Source organism: Gekko japonicus, unplaced genomic scaffold (assembly GCF_001447785.1).
Source record: "Gekko japonicus isolate JY-2015 unplaced genomic scaffold, Gekko_japonicus_V1.1 scaffold639, whole genome shotgun sequence".
NCBI classification, from domain to species: Eukaryota; Metazoa; Chordata; class Lepidosauria; order Squamata; family Gekkonidae; genus Gekko; species Gekko japonicus.
Window position 1 is genome coordinate 911,515 of NW_015176471.1, and position 1,943 is coordinate 913,457.

General features: G+C 58.9%; 1 non-coding gene across 1 annotated transcript; it reads right to left on the minus strand.

The window, feature by feature from the left end:
* Positions 1-696: 696 nt before the first annotated feature.
* Positions 697-768, minus strand: TRNAQ-CUG. Its single transcript has one exon. It is a non-coding gene; the product is annotated as a tRNA-Gln (tRNA).
* Between the last annotated feature and the right edge of the window lie 1,175 nt (positions 769-1,943).

The window sequence follows — 1,943 nt, forward strand, 5'->3', positions numbered from 1 at the left end:
AGAGAAAGAGGTCCTTTTCTCCCTTTCTCTCAATACAAGAACTCCTTGTGGGCACTCCATGAAATTGCTGAGCGGTCGGGTTAGAACGGGTAAAAGGAAGTCCTTCTTCACCCAAAGAGTGACTAACACGTGGAATTCACTGCCACAGGAGGGGGGGCGGCTACAAGCATGGACGGCTTCAAAAGGGAATTAGATAAGCATATGGAGCAGAGGTCCATCTGTGGCTATTAGCCACAAGGTATAGATAGGGGCTCTGGGGCAAGTGATGCTCTGTCATCTTGGTGCTTGGGGAAGGCCAACAGTTGGGAGGGGGCTTCTAGTGTCCTGGCCCCACTGCTGGACCTCCTGGTGGCACCTGGTATTTCTGGCCACTGTGTGACAGAGTGTTGGACTGGGTGGGCCTTTGGCCTGATCCAACATTGGCATCTCTTATGTTCTTAACTGTAGCCACAGAAGGTGGTTTGCTCGAAATGAATTCCTATTGATTTGAATTTTTAAAAGTGCAGCAGATTGGGAAAGAAAGGATCCTAGTGTATCTAAAACCAATGGCTAGACAGTTTGCCAGACCTCTGAGCTGGTTAGAGATGTGATCATATCCGTTTCAGCCATCGGGAAACGGTCGCATTCGCTTAACTTCAGTCTTCTTTTTAAAAAATTGGAATTTAGAAAGGAAAAGGGGAAAAAATACAACCCGGCAGGTTCCACCGAGATTTGAACTCGGATCGCTGGATTCAGAGTCCAGAGTGCTAACCATTACACCATGGAACCGCTATGAGAAACTTGCTCTCGAGCTCCCTCTAAATCGTTCTTTCACCTCCGCTCAGCAATTCCTGTCTAATAGTAGCAATGCCTTCGCTTTCCGGCTTGGAGGCGCAGGGCAGGGGAGGGGGAAGCGGCCGCAGCCAATTTCAGACCGGGAGGGGGCTCATCTCGCACGCGCGAAGCAGGATCGGGCCCCCAGGGCCAGGATCTGGGCTGGGGAGGAGGCGAAGGTGCTGCTGGGCATGCACAGAGTGCATTTGACTCGCGCTTGGGGGGGACCAGGAAGGAGCTGGTCCCCCCCCCAAGCGCCCCCTTCCCTGTGGTGTGGTTGTCCCTGTGCCTCCTTCCAGCCTGTGCTTTCTGCCCGCTGCCTCTGTATGCCCTCTGCATATGCTCAGGGGCCCAAAAGGAGAGGCGCTCAGACTTTTAGCCTTCCTGAGGCGGGGACAGGGGCGCGCTCTGTACGCATTCAGAGGCCCTCTCCACTCTTCAGAAGACCCCTGGCCAACTACATCCATTGACATGTCCCCTCCCGGCTGCTGCTGCCCCTTTAAGGCCCTTCTGTCACGTAGAGCTGCGCAAACTCCCCCGCTGCCCCCCACTTCCGGTCCTCATTCGAAACCCGACGCCGCTCTCCCCTCAAATGGAGGCCGCCGCTTCCCGCCCCTTCCTCCTCACGAGTCTCTAGGGCGCCGCCCGCGCTCTTTCCCCCCACACGCCCCTTCGCGAACCGGAAGTGTCGTCCCCGAGTGGCTCTTCCCTCCCTCAGAACCAGGACAGACTCAGGGGGGACACGTGACCCGTGACCCGTGACCCGGAAGCGGTCTCTCGCAAAGCGGAAGCCGGCTGACCCGGGGAGCGGCCTGCGGTTGGCGAGGGGCCGGCTGCCGGGCGGGACCGAGGAGGAGGAGGAGGAGGAGGAAGCCGCCGCAGGAGCAGGGAGGGGCCGCGCCTGGTCCGTCGGTTCCTGGTCAGCAGGAGAAGCAGCAGCAGCGGAGGAGGAGGAGGAGGCGTCGCCGCCACCGCCATGGGGGGCTCCCGAGACGACGAGTACGACTATCTCTTCAAAGGTGGGCCTCGGTATGGGGGGGGCGCCCCTCAGACACCCCCCGAGGGGATCATGACAGGAAGGGCCCCGCCCCTTTTGACAACCCCCCAGCGCCAGCTCCCCTCCCCCTCTG